The sequence below is a fragment of the Ursus maritimus genome (genome assembly GCF_017311325.1).
Source record: "Ursus maritimus isolate PB19 chromosome X unlocalized genomic scaffold, ASM1731132v1 scaffold_X1, whole genome shotgun sequence".
NCBI lineage: Eukaryota > Metazoa > Chordata > Mammalia > Carnivora > Ursidae > Ursus > Ursus maritimus.
Window position 1 is genome coordinate 110,107,471 of NW_024423319.1, and position 16,093 is coordinate 110,123,563.

The 16,093-nt window shown below is 39.9% G+C and overlaps 1 protein-coding gene across 2 annotated transcripts in view; it reads right to left on the reverse strand.

Moving 5' to 3' along the window:
* The window catches only part of PPEF1 (protein phosphatase with EF-hand domain 1), a 113,796-nt gene that overhangs the window by 76,800 nt on the left and 20,903 nt on the right, over positions 1-16,093 (reverse strand). The gene's annotated exons all lie outside the window — the stretch shown is intronic.

Sequence of the window (16,093 nt, forward strand, 5' to 3'; positions counted from 1 at the left end):
CACGTGGTACTTTCACGGGCTGTATTTCGCTAGTAGGTGTGCTAGGTGGACCACCACGCTCAGTTCCCCGGCTCTTGCCTTTCCTCTTCTGCTCCAAAGGCAGGAAGCTGAGCCATGCCCTACGCCTGTGCCTGTTGGCCCTTGCATTCCTCTCTGGAGCGACTTACTAAGCTATCACGTGTCAGCCAGCACCCCACACTTCTCTAATGCACTCGCATGCTGAGATTGGGGCTCTGCAGGCCACATTGTGATCAGCCAGGGGCTACCTGCTTGGCTCTGCCAAGGGGGGCAGTAAAGGCAGATGGTGAGGCTGGAGGAGGGATGAGAGACGCACTCCTTCCTGTCTGCTTCCTGTCCCTCTTGGTGTCGCCTAGCAATGGCTTCCACCCCCCACCCCCCACCAGGTTCTCCTTGTAGCGGCAACTGGATCCAGTCTGCAGTTCCTCCGCGCTTGCACAACCAACCTCAGGGCTGCCCCTCAGAGACACCAGCACCAGCTGGGCGCCCCGATTGTCAAAGGTCTACTCTCAGTTCCGCAGGAACCCTCCTCCAAGTTTCTAGATTTTAATAACTCCAATCTCTCCCCTTTGTTCTCTCAGCCCTAGAGATGGGAACTGTCGTATCTCTGTATGCCTTAGAGCTCCTTCAGAGACCTTTCTGTTACCTAGAAACAGTTTGATACCCAATGAACAGCTCTTTCCCTTCATTTCTCTCGTCACATCCCTCTCTGGTTTCTGCCCCCTGACTAGACCCTGCCTGATGAGCCAGTCTCATCGGGAGGGAAGAGCAGGCTCAGGTTAGGCCTCGAGCGTCCAACTTCCTGGACACTCCAGCTCAGGGCCTTAGCAGAACCCCACATCTGGATTTTGACTACTTAGGCAGCAGCTGGCAAAATGGACTTTGATCCACATCCTGCTATTGCTTCTTTGGGCTACAGTTCCCCCAGCACCTCTCTGGCACAGGGAAGGAGACCAGCAGGGCAGGGTTGAGTGTACCCACACCAGACCTCTAAAACCTCACCTGATTCCTAAGAACCCCCACCCCCACCCATACACACACCGCAGGGCCGTTCTAGCCAGCTGAGGGCTCTCCTCTGGAGCAGAAACCTGCAAAACGGCAAAGGGTAGAGCCCAGATAGGATAGACCCTACCCGAGGGGTTGCTGGCTCCATAACCCCCAACCCTGCCTGTAGAGTTGAAGATCTGTGTCGTCCAGTTCTGAACTTGTTGGACAGCTTAGATCCGCTTCTGGTCCTGCTGCTTCATCACATAACAGGGCTTGTCGTCCCTGTCACATTAATTCCATGCAGGAAAAAAAAACAAAAATAAAAGCTATTGCCATATGTGTCCCAAGGGCCTTCTATTTTTGTTTCTAGAAGGAAGCAACAGCATAGGCTTAACAAGTTACCTGGCCAATTTCCTGTACCCAGCACAGGTGGATTCTGTATTGCCAAGCTGGGGTGTTTTTTGTGTGGGTTTGTGTTTTTTCTTGGTGTTTGTTTTTGAATGGCTTCTTTTCTATGGTGGCAGTCATTACCATGGCATTTAGAAATTCAATATTCATGGAGGAGGTCAGTGAAGAAGGCAAATAATAAATTCAGAGCATTTGTTTTGTGCCAGGCCCTGTGCTTAGTGCTTCATGTGCATCACTCAATTCGATTCGATTTAATCCTCCCAACAATCCTATGAAGGGTCATTATCCCTATTTTACACATAAGGAGACTGAGGCTCAGAAATAACTTGTATTCTGGAGAATATGGAGTCAAATCCGGATCTCTGTAATTCCAGAAACTGGGCTTATTACCCTTATGCTGTACAACCCAGTGTGGCGTTGGGAATCAGCCATAAAAAATGAGACCGTCTGTAGAACGGTATGTCCTCCCTCGCACACCTACCCTACTTCCCGTTCCCTATGCTTCTCGCCTGTTCTGTTGTTCTCCATAGCACGTTTTACCGCCTGCCATTCTATACAGTCGTATGTTTATGTGTTTATTGTCTACCTCCCCCTATTAGCCGAGCTACATGAGAATAGGGGCTTTATTTTGTCCACTGCCATATCCCCAGCACCTGGGGTAAGGCCTGGCCATGGATATTTGTTGAACAAACGAACAAATATTGTCTAGGGCTGTTAAAATAACGGTGTATTAGTAATGTATAATAATGTATTAGTAATGTGTCAATACAGGTATTCATAATATGTTAATTGATCAATATAAAATGCTTAGCACATTGCCTGGCACATAGGAAGCACTCAATAAATAGTAGATGCTTTTTTAAAAAAGTAAGGGGGGAATAACAGATAATTCTCTCCCAGCTACAACTTCTAGCGCCCACCCCCCCAGATTCCTAATTATACGTAACAGTTTATTAAAAATTTCACAAGCTACTGTAGACAAACACACCCCATCTCAGAACCCAAGAGTGAGGAGCAAGAAGAACCGTGCCAACCAGGATCCATAGGGCTCTCCCTTAGAGACCATAGTCTTGGCTCAAACGCCGCCTTCTCAGCGAGGCCATTCCCGACCACCCTTTTCAAAATGGCCCCCTGCCCCCGCCCCCTGCCTATCTCACTTCCTCACCACAGCACTTAAAGCTATCTGATAGAGCATGTCTTTTACTCCTTTGTCATTATCTGTCTCCTTCCACTAAAATGTCACCTCTATAAGGGCTGGGATTTTAGTCCCTTGGGTTAACTGCTATATCCCCTGGGTCTGGAACAGTCCCTAGAACACAGTAGATGCTCAGTAAGTATTTGTTGAATGAATGAAATTGCTCTTTAGTTAAGACTTTCTGTCTTGTGTTTCTCTTCATGCTGACAGGTGGAGTCTTAGGTTTGGTTTGTTTTTTAAATAGGAGTTTATTTGACAGTTCTTTAAACTAGAAGCTTATATTCAGAACAATAAGGCATTTAAAGACTCTCTGCTTTTAAAATTCTGCCAGCAGAGGCCTCCTGAGGAGGCATCAGGATGAACAAATATTTCATGTAACTTTAAGGGGCCTGACATCCAGTCAGGAAGAAAGAGAGGCACAAGTGTGATAGAACTCATTAAAATGAATTCAAATGAACTGGAAGGAGTATGAACCGTCTAGTAGCAAAAAGCTTTAAACAAGGGGGAGAAACTTCTATTACCTTAGCTCTTCAAAGCATGATGAGAATAGTCTGGCCCAGCTCCGGGACCACAGTTTTCCTTGCTATTTTTGTTTACAGTTATTCTGTATCTGCCATCTGCTACAGTGTGTGACTGTCACAGTGAGACTTCCAACTTCACTGGAAAAACAGCTCAAAGCACATGCCCAGTGGGCATGAGATGGTCACAAAGTCTGCTTCTTGGGCAGCAAGCGAGACAAGAACCCAGGAGGCTCGCTCATCCACAAACTGTGGCAGCCCCTGGAAAGCATTTTTCTTTTTAAGATTTTATTTATTTATTTTAGAGAGAGAGAGAGAGAGGGAGGGGCGAAGAAAAAGGGAGAGAATCTCAAGTAGACTCCGTGTTGAGTGCGGAGCCCAATGTGGGGCTTGATCTCACAACCCTGAGATCATGATCGGAGCCTAAACCAAGAGTCAGAAGCTTAACTGTCTGAGCCACCCAGGCACCCCTGCAAAGCATTTTTCTTAAACAAGAGGGAAGTGAAAGTAAAGTACGAGGCCCAGACTCCAGACACTGACAGGCCTCTTAAACAAAACTATCACTTTCCCTAAATGACGAAAGAAATCATAGTTTGATCATTCTTGGAAACCTCTGGTATTCCAGTCAGAGTGCGGCAAGAATTAGAGGACATTTCTTTGACTTTTTATTTACTCATCTACTCACCCACCCAGCAACCCATCCATATGGGATAATAAAAATAAGTTCTGAATTTGTAATCTAGAGACTTCCATTTTGATTCTGACTCAACCAGATGCCAACCATGTAACCTTGGGCAGATTGTTTAACCTCTCTGGTCCTCAGTATCTCATGTGAGCAATGTAAAGTTGGAATTGTGTGATCTTTAAGATTCTCTCCAGTTATAAAATACTCTAATTTATCCTTCTATTTTTTTTTAAGGCCACAGCAGCAGCCTACCTATTACTGCATATAGCAAAGCTGAAAGTAATGATGCAAAGGACAAAACAGGACATGTACCTGTGAACACTCAAATCAGAAGCTTCTGGACAAAGAGGACAAATTCTAAAGGCTACCAAAAAAAAAAAAAAATCTGAATCATCCCTGTAGAAAAATCCAAGTCAAGTCACTAATACCCTTGGCTTTCCCATCAAGGTATTGTAGCAAAGTTTGCTAGCAAGTAGTCTAGGAACATTAAACACTTCACCCATTACTTCTCTTTTAAATTGCCTGAAGTATGATTACTGTGTATGATCTGTTAACTGGCTCCAGTGATAGCCAACAGAAGATGGGGAGAGATGGATGGGGAAGAAAGTGAAGACAAGAGGGGGCTGGGAGACAGACACACATGGGAAGAGGCTAAGGTCCAGAGGTTTCAATGAAGACCAAGAGATCAGAAAATGGGATAATAATCATAAAGACTGCAGAGCCAGAGCTGATCCGAGTGGCCACAGGGGCCAGGAAATGGGAGTGAGTAGCTCAAGTAGAGTGAATAAGGGGATGCTGGGGCTTAGGAGGTCAAGGAACTGAGACCCCAGCACATGTGCGGTTGTTCATGGGTACAGTGAAGCTGCTCAAGCTGACGTCAGCAGGTGGTACACAGGGTCTGCGGTGGATGGGGAAGGTGGAAGGAGGCAGAAACAAGGAAGAGCTAATAAATGGCCCTCCCGAAGGGCAGAACCCTAGGCTGCAGCCACCGCAGACTTGGCAACAGAGCCCAGGTTGTACAGGACTGGGATATTCTTACCTTTTTATTCTGAAACATTTTCAAACATATGGGGAAAGGTAAGAATAGTACAGTCGTTAATATTTTGTCACATATGCATTCTCCTACTGTCTCTCTCCACACATAACAACATCGTTTCTTCAGTCCCCTTTATTCTAGAACAATTCTTTAGCCTTTCTTTCTCTTTATCGACACTGAAATTTTTGAAGAGTACAGGCTAATTATTTAAAATATCCCTCAATTTGGATCTGTCAGCTACTTCCCCGTGATTTGATTCCGGCTATGTACTTTGGCAGGGACAAATAGTGCGTCTTTCTCAAGCGCGTCCCATCAGGACGCACATGATGTTCATTTGTCTCATTGCTGACATGAACTTAGATTATTTGGTTAAGGTGGTGTCTGTAGAGGCCACTTTTGGGCAGAGGGCTTGAGCAATGGGAACCTGAGTAAGGTTAAAAGGGCCCACAAGCGACCACCAGGATGAATGCAAACTGGCTCATTAGGCGACCCACTTCGAAACAACCTAGGCTAGGTCCTAGCTGACCAATGGGTTACCTACAACCAGGCACGGGTACCAAAAAAGTAAAATTCCATATGTTCCCATATCTCCTCACCGTCCCCCCTTAACTACAGCCCCTTATCACCACCTCTTAGCGGATAGTCTCTCCTCTGCTGCCCTGCCCGCTGCCCCCTTGTCGTGTATCCAATAAACCTCTATCTCCTTTGTTCTGCTTTGGATGAATTCTTTCACCACCCACGCCGCAGGCCTCTACCCGATCAGGTCGCCCCATAGTGTCTACCTAAAATTCTCTACTGTAGACATATTTGCTTCCTCTTTAAGATTAATAAACAATTTGTAGGAACATGCTTTAGGACTCTGTATACATTCTGTTCTCCAAAACATCCATGGATAGTTTTTGCCCAAATAAATTCTTTTGACAGTAGTTGCAAAAGAATGATTTTCTAACTCTTTCTCTCTACATTTATTAGGATTCAGATTTTTAAATGCCCCATTTAAAGCCTTCTTTTATTCAACAGGGCAATGGAACAAGACAAAGACTACATAAAGCCCATTTTACGGAAGTTTCCCTAAGAACTGAAATCCTTGGCTACACCATAGTTCAGGAAAATATGAAGCTTTATCTATACAACACCGAACTAATAAGCTAAATCAGTGAAATCAGGAAAACAACAGTTTACAATTAACTGTGACCTCTCTGCCTTACGAATTTCTGCCAATTTTCTAAAAGAATCATTATCAGGAAGATCTCAATTTTTAAAAACTATTATATTTTTAAGTATGTAAGAAATTTAGCTATATAAAAGTATTACTAGCATTTTAAATTATTAAAATATTTTCTCATAGGAAATATGTTCTATTCAACAATTCAATAATGACCTTTAATCCCCACTCAGAATTTTAAAAAATTAAATGTCTTGACTGCAATTCTGTTTTATGTCTCCCTTGTTATTAATTACTAATCTGAGTTCTATTGCCACATTCATTCACCCAAGGTCAGATACAATCAGCATTAAATTTTGTCTTTTGCAGCTGCTAAAAAAGATAATGCCATATAAAGCCATAATCATCTAAGAAAAGTGTTCTGATTACGGGAAATAACTGGCAATTGGGGCTGAGGTAATGCCCTTTCTTAGACTCCGTTGAAATATGTCTCTTTGTAACAGGATTTTCTAACAATTAACAGGATCCAACTAAAAGCTGGCTTCTTTGTGAATTGTCTAGTCAAGGCTGGAAGCTGGCAAAGAGCATTTAAATGGGGAGGTGGGACTTCATATCCTTTCAGCAATACTTTCTACTGCCTAAAGACTCATGATTCTAGAATGGATATCTAAACAGTCCATGGCGGAGTCTCATAATACGTAACATTTCTAAAGCAGAAGCGGATTAGTCACACAGCAAATAAAGAAAAATATGAAGATGCATTTAATGGGTATAAAGAATAAAAAAGATGTTTCATTTTTTGTGTGCCTGTTTCAGACAGGCAACAAATGTGTTTGTAAGAAGGGACTACAGTCCTATGTAAACCTCAAGGCCAACACATTAACATATCAAAAAGTGAATGATTAACTACAAATTACTATTGAGAGGGATCATGATTTCAGATGAAGAAAGTGGTCTCCTTTTATAAAGAAAAGTACTCTTGGGGAGCCTGGCTGGCTCAGGCAGAGGAGCATGGGACTTTGGATGTCAGGGTCACAAGTTCGAGCTCCATGTTGGTTATAGAGATTACTTAAATAAATAAACAATTTTAAAAAAGAAAAGTACTCATTTAAAATGATTCCCAGTGTACCTGGGTGGCTCAGTCAGTTGATCATCTGATTTTGGCTCAGGTCATGATCCCAGGGTTGTGGGATTGAGCCCCACATCAGGTTTTGTGCTCAGCACAGGGTCTACTTGTCCCTGTCCCTCTGCTTCTCCCCGTCCCCTGTGCTCTCTCTCTGAAGTAAGTAAAATCTTTTAAAAATATAATATAATATAATATAATTCCCTAAGAGTATTCTTATCATGATGAGCACTAAGTAGTATACAGAATTGTTGAATCACCATATATTGTACACCTGAAACTAATATAACACTGTATGTTAATTATACCAGAATTAAAAAAAGAAAAGAAAATGATTCTCAACTGATGCCAACAAACCAGGAATATAATATATGATATGGGCCCAAAATAAAGGTTTGGCAGTTTTGATGTACAGATGATAATTAAAGCCATTAGAGTAAAGTCACCCAAGGAGAGCATTAGAGTGACAAAATAAAAGGACTAAGAGGAACACAGAAGAATCCTAATATTTAGAACTTGGGAGAAAGTGGAGCCCTTATAAATAGTTCAGAGACACAAGGAAAACCAGGAGAATGTGCTGTCACTGAAGCCAAGGGCCATTAGTATTTTAAGAGGGGTGTGTGCAGAGTGCCAAGTACTACCAGGAAGCCAAGCAAAATAAGAACTGAAAATGGTCCACTGGACTCCAAGGTCATTCAAGAGCTTGTCAAAATCATTTTCCATGGGATGGAACAGAAAAAGTAGGAGACAATAGTATGAGTGCCCCTTTCGACAGGAAGCTCTGAGAGGAAGGAGAGTAACTGGAGGGAAGAAGAGGGTAAGGGAAAGCTTTTCTTCCAAAGGGAAGGAAAAACAGTTACAAAGGGCCATTTTGGACAATAGGAAAGTTCTGAATATGAACTCTGTTAGTATTAATCCACCAATGCTGAATTCTTTTCAGTGATATAGTATTATAGTTATATAAAAGAATATCCTTCTTTTTAGGACACTCATACTGAAGTATATGGAGGGTAACATCATCCTGTCTACAACTTACTTCCAAATGGAAAGGGAAATAGAGGAGAGAGGGAGAAAGACAATGGTCAAATGTTAACAAAGTGGTGAATCTCGGCGAAGAGGATGTTGAGTGTTTGCTGTATTCTTCTTTCATCTTCTCTCTGTAGGTTTGCAATTTTTAAAAATAAGAAGTTGGGGTTAAAGCAAAACAGAATGGCATGAGAAAAAAAATGTATCCAAACCAAAAGAAAAGGAAAAAAGAGGAGAGACACTTGAGCGTGTTAGAATGTTAACAGGGTGGGGCACTTGAGTGGCTCAGTCGGTTAAGTGACCGACTTCAGGTCATGATCTCAGGGTTGTGAGGTAGAGACCTACATCAGGCTCTACACTGGGCGGGGAGCCTCCTTAAGATTCTCTCTCTCCCTCTCCCTCTGCCCCTTTTCCCATTCCCCACCCTGCTAGCAGTGCTCTCCCTCTCTCTCTTTAAAAAAAAAAAAAAAGGAATGTTAATGGGATAACAGCTGAGGGAGCGAGCAAGAGAAGTAGAAGGGGGAAATCAATGTCCCCCACCACTCCACATGCACTTGCAGCTATAGAGCATTCTGATAGACTTTTGAGTGGCAAGAATGTTAAAGAACATCTTATCTGATGTTCCATTTCACTGAGGAGGAAAATGAGGGAGATCCCAACTCATAGGGATTTCTGCTATACCCCACAATGCCAGTAAAGATTGCTTGATGGCAATTATAAAGGAAAATCCTCCAACAATAACAAGAATGCCAAGGGCCCTTCTAAAGTTTCAGAAAATTTTTCCAAGAACAACAAAGATAAAGGAAACAATGGCATTCATTGTTTTTCCATGAAGGTCCCAAATTTAAGATACAGCATTGTAAAGGACTTAACTTTGGGACTGAGGAAGTGGGGATATGGGGCTGAGGATGGAAGGAGGGGATCTCTCAGGCCACTGTGAATGGCTTAATCATTAGATTTTTAAACAACTAAATGAACTAGATGTTATTCCAGGAATTAAAGAAATATTTGGTTTACTAGTTAGTATTTTTAAACTTTTAAGTAAAAATAAAGAACAAATTTTTTTTAAAGAACAATCTCCATTAGAGAAAATTTCCATTTCTCACAGCTTAAAGCATCTAACTCCAAAGCCAAAAGCCTTTGTAGACTCCTCAGCACTTAGGGAAAATGAATAAATGCATTTCTAAATGGTCTCAAGGGAAGAAATAAAAGAAAATATATCATCGTGTTCTCAAAGTTCTCCATGGGGAAAAAAAAGTGCAATAGATTATTAATTCAAAATACATCAGTATAAAATTTTAAGTATAAAGTGAAGTTCAGGAGAATGAAATTACAATGTTTAATTTCTATTTTTGGATAAATTCCAATTTTACAAGTCAGGGCAGCATATCAAAAAGAGCATAGACTTTGGAATCTGTCAGAGCCAGTTCCAATCCAGGTCAACATGACTTTGGGCAGTTCTTTAATTTAAGTCTCAGTTTCCTCATCTAGAAAAGGAGGCTAATCAAAGCTTCCTCCAAGAGTTGTTTTCTTTTTTAAGATTTTATTTATTTATTTAAGAGAGAGCGTGTAAGTGGGGGGAGGGAGAGGGACAGACAGACACCCCACTGAGTATGGAGCCCAACAACATAGGACTCAATCTCAGGACCCTGAGATCATGACCTGAGCTGAAACCAAGAGTCAAACCTTTAACCAACTGAGCCATCCAGGTGCCCCAGAGCTTCCTCCAAGAGCTTTCCAGAGAAATAGAAATAATGAATGTAATAGGCATGCAATATAAATGATATCTATGATTTTTCTCTTCCCTGTGGCATATCACAAAAGAAGCAAAAATAACAATAATAACACAACATAGATGCTACTTCTCAACATGAAAGTAGATAGCCCACAAGAAGGGGATAGCCTCAATTTTATATGTAGGCTACTTTTCTTAAAAATGCCATGATAGGGGCACCTGGGTAGCTCAGTCAGTTAAGCATCCAACTCTTGGTTTCTGCTCAGGTCATGATCTCAGGGTCCTGGGACTGAGCCCCGCTCCACACTCAGTGGGGTGTCTATTTGAGGACTCTCTCTCGGTCTCCTTCTACCCCTCCCCCTGTTGGCTTGCGCACTCTCTCTCTCAAATAAATAAATATATTTTTTAAAAATACCATGATAGGGGCGCCTGGGTGGCACAGCAGTTAAGCATCTGCCTTCAGCTCAGGGCGTGATCCTGGCGTGATGTGATCGAGCCCCACATCAGGCTCCTCTGCTAGGAGCCTGCTTCTTCCTCTCCCACTCCCCCTGCTTGTGTTCCCTCTCTTGCTGGCTGTCTCTATCTCTGTCGAATAAATAAATAAAATCTTAAAAAAAAAATACCATGATACTCTAGAGGCAGAGTTTTGTATTGTGGCTGAACGACCAAAGTGGGGGGGAAGCCCTTCACACCACTAAGACCATGAGAAACAGGAAGCGAGCCCTAACTCCGGCTCTGCCACTTACCAGCTATGCATCCTTAAGCAAATCACTTTGCCTCTCAAAGCCTCCATTTCCTTGTTTACAAATTGAGAACAATCCTTCACAGGATGTGAAGATCAAATGTATATGAAAGGGCCTGTACAACTGTGAAAGCACTATGCAAATAAAAGGTACTTTATATAAGTAAATTTAACTGAAGTTAGTTTCCAAGAGCAGTAACATTGGGAGGCACTGTAAAAGGGTGTAATGGTTGTTGGCAAAACAAAAAACAAAAAGCAAAAAAACCACAACACTGTACTCAGAACTCCTTGGATTCAAATCCCCACTCTGGCAGTGGTTACTAATACGACCTTGATAAGTACTTACCTCTCTGAGCATGATCTTCTTCAATTATACAAAAAAGGAGTAACACTTACTCAGGTTTACTGCAAGGATTAAATAAAAAGTATGCAGGATATTTTGAACACTCCCTAGAATATAGTTAGTAATCAGGAAATAGAAACTATTATTTTTCTATCAAGATCTTTCAAAACATTCATAACCCTTGACACAATAAGTTCATGTCTAATCACCTGAATATGGGAATAATCCAAAGTAAGGAAAAAACTACACAAAGAAATTCTCCCAAGTATTGTCTATATTAGTTAAAAAAAAAAATTCAATATTAGAGGAATAATTAAGACTATAAAGGTCTATCCATGAAGTAAAATGTTTAGTAATGGTTAAAATGCTGTTTACAAAGCATTTATAACAACTTGAGAAATGTTTATATAATAATGTCTTAGTGCCAAAAGCAAGGCTACAAGAAATTAATATTTAGGATGATTAGAAATCTATATTATACCAAAAAGATTTACCAAAATGTTAACAGTTGTTGTTTCTGGGTAGTAGAATGGTGAATATTATTTCCAGCTGTTTTTCTATATTTTATAATATTTCTAAATGAGAAAAACTTTTTATGGATAAATGTAAGTAAATAACACTGCTTCAGTTTTCAGTAGGTTTATAAACATTAACTGACATAGTCAATAAGAGATAATGGAAGAATAAAAAGAACTATAACGGAATACTCTGACAAGTATATGCTGATAAATTAAATAGCTTAGATGAAACAGGCAAATTCCTAGAAGGACACAAACTACTAAAAATGAATCAAGAAGAAATAGAAAATCTGAATAGACCTATAACAAAAGCAGAATAAGTAACCAAAAAACTACCCACAACAAAAGGCCCATGCTCAGCTTCACTGATGAATTCTACCAAACATTTAAAGAATACCAATTCTTCACAAACTCTTATTCTAAAAGGTAGAAGAGAAGAAAGACTTCGCAACTCATTCTATGAGGCTAGTATTACCCTGATAGCAAAATCACACAAACACATCAAAAACCACACAAGCACATCACATGAAAAGAAAACTACAGACCAATATCTCCTATGAATACAGATGCAAAAATCCTAAACAAAACTCTAACAAACTGAATCCAGCAACATATAAAAAATATTATACACCACGACCAAGAGGGATTTATCCCAGGAATGCCAAGTTGGTTCAACATCTGAGATTCAATTAACTTATCATAGAATAAAGGGCAAAAACTACATGATCATTTCCATACATGCGGATAAAGCATTTGACAAAATTAAACACCACCTCTTTTTTTTTAAGATTTTATTTATTTGAGAGAGAGAGAATGCACATGAGTGGGGGGAGGGGCAGAGGGAGAGGAAGAAACAGACTCTCTGATGAATGTGAAGCCTGCCTCGGGGCTCAATCCCAGGACCCTGGGATCATGACCTGAGCCAAAGGCAGATGCCCAACTCACTGAGCTATCTGGGCACCCCTAAACACCACTTCTTAATAAAAAACAACTGATAAACTAGGAATAGGAATGAACTTCCTCAACCTGATAAAGAGCATCTTGGAAAAAGCCACAGCTAATATCATACTTAAAGGTGAAAGATTGAATATGTTCTCCCTGTGATCAAGAACAAGATGAGGATGTGTATTCGTGAATTTCTATTCAATACTAAGAGAGGTTCTAGCCAGGATAATTATGCAGGAAAATGAAATAAAAGGCATAGACTAGAAAGGAAGAAGTAAAACTATATTAGCAGATGACATAGTTTGTAAATAGAAAATCCTAAAGTATCAATCAAAGTCTTGGGACACAAGATCAATATACAGAAATCAATTTTATTCTTTTCTCTTTTTTTTTTAAGATTTTATTTATTTATTTGACAGAGAGAGACAGCCAGTGAGAGAGGGAACACAAGCAGGGGGAGTGGGTGAGGAAGAAGCAGGCTCCTAGCAGAGAAGCCTGATGTGGGGCTCGATCCCAGAATGCTGGGATCACGCCCTGAGCCAAAGGCAGACGCTTAACGACTGTGCCACCCAGGCGCCCCAGAAATCAATTGTTTTCTATACACTTGCAATGAGCAATCTAAAAATGAAATTAAGAAAATAATTCCATTTTATAATAGCATTAAAAAGAATGAAAATACTTGGAGTAAATTTAACAAAAGAAGTGTAAGTCTTAAACTCTGAATGCTACAAAACATTGTTGAAAGAAATTAAAGACCTAAACAAATGGGAAGATATTCCATGTTCATAGATCAGATGATTTAACTGTTAAGCTGGCAATACTCCCCAAATCAATCTACAGATTCAGTGCAACTCCCATCAACATTCCAGATGGCTTCTTTTGAGAAACTGACAAATTGATCCTAAAATTCATATGGAAATACAAGGGACCTGGAAAGCCAAAACAATCTTGAAAAAGAGAAACAAAGTTGAAGAACTCAGACTCCTAATTTCAAAACTTTCTATAAAATATGATAATCAAGGTAGTGTGGTACTAGCATAAGGATAGACATATAGATCAATGGAATAAAATTCAGAGTCCAGAAATAAACCTTCATATCTACAGTCAATTGATTTTTGACAAGAGTGCCAAGACCATTCAATGGAGAAAGAATAGTCTTTTCAACAAATGGTACTGGAATGACTGGATATCCACATGCAAACTATAAATTTGTTCCTCTACCTGATACCATATATGAAAACTAACTCAAAATGTATCAAAAACCTAAATGTAAGAGCTAAAAATATAAAACTTTCAGAAGAAAACATAGCCATAAATAATCTTGACTTTGGCAATGGATTCTTTGGCAAGATGCCAAAAGCATAAGCAACCAAAAAAATAAATAAATAAATTGGACTTCAACAAAATTAAAAACATTTCTGCTTCAAAGGACACCATCAAGAAAGTGAGAAGACAGCCCACTGAAAGAAAGAAAACATTTGCAAATCATATATTTGATAAAGAACTTGTAACTGGAATATATAAGGAAAATCCTTACAACAAAATAATATAAAAACAAATAATTAAAAATGGACAGGTGATCTGAGTAGACATTTTTCCAAAGATCAGCAAGTGGCTAATATACACATGACAAGATGCTCAATATCATTAGTCATTAGGGAAATGCAAATGAAAACCCTAACGAACTACGATTTCACACGTGCTAGGATGGGTCTGAGCAAAAGGACAGACAATAACAAGTGTTGCAAAGGATGTGGAAAAATTGGAACCATCATACACTGCTGGTGGAAATGAAGAATGGTGCAGGCACTTGGGAAAACAGTTTGGAAGTTTCTCAAAATGTTAAACATTGAGCTACCATATGACCCAGCAATTCTACTCCTAGGTATATACCCAAGAGCACCAAAAACATGTGTTTACACTATAACTTGCACATGAATGTTCATAGTAGCATTGTTCACAACAGTAAAAAGGAAGAAACAACCTGAATGTCCATCAGTTGATGAATGGATGAATACAACATGGCATATTACTATAATGGAATAGTATCCAGCGATGAAAAGGAATGAAATTCTGATTCACGCTACAACACGAACTTTGAAAACATTATGCTGAATGAAAGAAGTCAGATAGAGAAGACTCCATGTAGTTTGATTCCATTGATATGAAATGTCCAGAAGAGCCCAAATCTATAGAGACAGAAAGTAGATAACTGATTGCCTAGGCCTGGGGAGAATGGCTTGGGGGAGGTATATGAAAATGTTCTAAAATTGGTAGTGGTGATGGTTGTACAGCTCTGTGAATACACTAAAAACCAATGAATTATGTGCTTTAAACTGGCGAATTATGTGGTTTGGGAATTATAGCTCAATAAAAGAGAGTGATCCAGGAAAAGAGTTTGGCATTTCCTCAAAAAGTTAAACATAGAATTATCCTATGACCTGGCAATTTCAGTCCTAGGTATATACCCTCAAAGAACTGAAAACAGGGACTCAAACAAGTACACATGCGCTCATGTTCAAGCAGCACTATTCACAGTAGCCAAACAGGTGGAAAGAACGCAAATGTCCAACACCAAAAGAACGGATAAACAAAATGTGGCCTATACATACAATGGAATACTAGTCAGCCTCAAAAAGGAATGAAGTATGACCGATGCTATAACATGAATGAACCCCAAAAACATGCTAAGTGAAAGGAGGCAGCGGTTACGCTGTATATGATTCCATTTACATGACATGTCCAGAATAGGTAAATTCACAGAGACAGAATACAGCACTGCTGGTTGCCAGGGGCTGGAAGGAGAGGGAAATAGGGAGAAACTGCCTAGTAGATAAGGGGTTTTGCTTTGGAGTGATGGAAATGTTTGGAACTAGACTAGAAGGGGTGGTTACACAACTTTGTGAATGTATCAAATGCCACTGAATTGTCCCCTTTAAAATGATTAATTTTGTGTTATGTGAATTTCACCTTGGTAAACTAAAAGAAAAACCAATCCCAAAATCTAAGATAATATTTCCATTTACCTGCAACATTTTAAAAGTTGAGAAGTATTTCAAAAAGAGAGAATTTACTTTGACAAGTTGGGTGTGGCTTTTTTTTTTTTTTTTTTTGGTAACCTGAGAAATTTGGCTGCATTTAAAGAACTCTGGATAGTCCTAGATATAAAAAGAATATTACTGCCTTTGCCCTCTTATAATAAATCAGTACCATGGAATTAGCTCAGTTGGAGCTTTTGAAAGATTTAGAGATTTGAAAGAGTTAGTACATCTCCCGTGTCCCTACTGTGGGAGATCAGCTTTGCTAACTGACCAGCACAAGTCAGCTGGGAGGCAGGCAGAATAGCATTTGATTCCCAAGACAAAACATCACACGCTAATTAGTATAGAATACTCTGCATCCTGAACTGTTCATCTTAAGCCTGCGTAAACTTCCAAAAACAAGACGTGGAATAGAAACCGGGAAAATTATCTATAACCTAGATACGAAAAGAATAGAGTTTAAGAGCAAATTATTCACATAATCATTCCAGTTTTTTAATTTTGATTTGCTTTTAGAGACTATGTCCCTTAAACACTCAAGTGAGCTGTAACTAGATTTTAGTAGGTACGAGAAAGAACTTCGGTACAAAACAAACAAAGGAAATATT